The following is a 1,235-nucleotide window of genomic DNA, read 5'->3' on the forward strand; positions in this document are numbered from 1 at the left end:
AATATGATTACTTCAATTAAAAAGCACACCTCAGAATTTTCAAACATTAAAGAAGTACGTTAACATTTGTTATACAGATAATTTTATTGCAATGAAAGCAGTCTATAATTTTATAACAATTACAATTGTAATATATTAATTTGCTGCTATAACTGCCTACAAGTATCAGTATACTCGTTGCAGCTATAACTGCCTACCAGTATCAGTATACACGTTGCTGCTATAAATTCCTACAAGCATCAGTATACTCGTTGCTGCTATAAATGCCTACAAGCATCAGTATACTCGTTGCTGCTATAACTGCCTACCAGTATACTCGTTGCTGATATAAATGCCTACAAGCATCAGTATACTCGTTGCTGCTATAAATGCCTACAAGCATCAGTATACACGTTGCTGCTATAACTGCTTACTAGTATCAGTATACTCGTTGCTGCTATAAATGCCTTCAAGCATCGGTATACTCGTTGCTGCTATAACTGACTACCAGTATCAGTATACTCGTTGCTAATAAAACTGCCTACCAGTATCAGTATACTCGTTGCTGCTATAACTGCCTACAAGTATCAGTATACTCGTTGCAGTTATAACTGCCTACCAGTATCAGTCTACTCGTTGCTTATAAAACTGCCTTCCAGTCTCAGTATACTCGTTGCAGCTATAACTGCCTACCAGTATCAGTATACTCGTTGCTTATAAAACTGCCTTCCAGTATCAGTATACTCGTTGCTGCAATAACTGCCTACCAGTATCAGTATACTCGTTGCTGCTATAACTGCCTACAAGTATCAGTATACTCGTTGCAGCTATAACTGCCTACCAGTATCAGTATACTCGTTGCTAATAAAACTGCCTACCAGTATCAGTATATTCGTTGCTTTAACTGCTTACCAGTATCAGTATACTCGTTGCTGCTATAACTGCCTACCAATATCGGTATACTCGTTGCTGCTATAACTGCCTACAAGTATCAGTATACCAGTTGCTGCTATAACTGCCTACCAGTATCAGTATACTCGTAGCTGCTATAACTGCCTACCAGTATCAGTATACTCGTTGCTGCTATTAATGCCTACCAGTATCAGTATAATCGTTGCTGCTATAACTGCCTACCAGTATCGGTATACTCGTTACTGCTATAACTGCCTACCAGTATCAGTATACTTCTTGCTGCTATAACTGCCTACCAGTATCAGTATACTCGTTGTTGCTATAACTGCCTACCAGTATCAGTA

This window comes from Dreissena polymorpha, chromosome 15 (assembly GCF_020536995.1).
Source record: "Dreissena polymorpha isolate Duluth1 chromosome 15, UMN_Dpol_1.0, whole genome shotgun sequence".
NCBI classification, from domain to species: Eukaryota; Metazoa; Mollusca; class Bivalvia; order Myida; family Dreissenidae; genus Dreissena; species Dreissena polymorpha.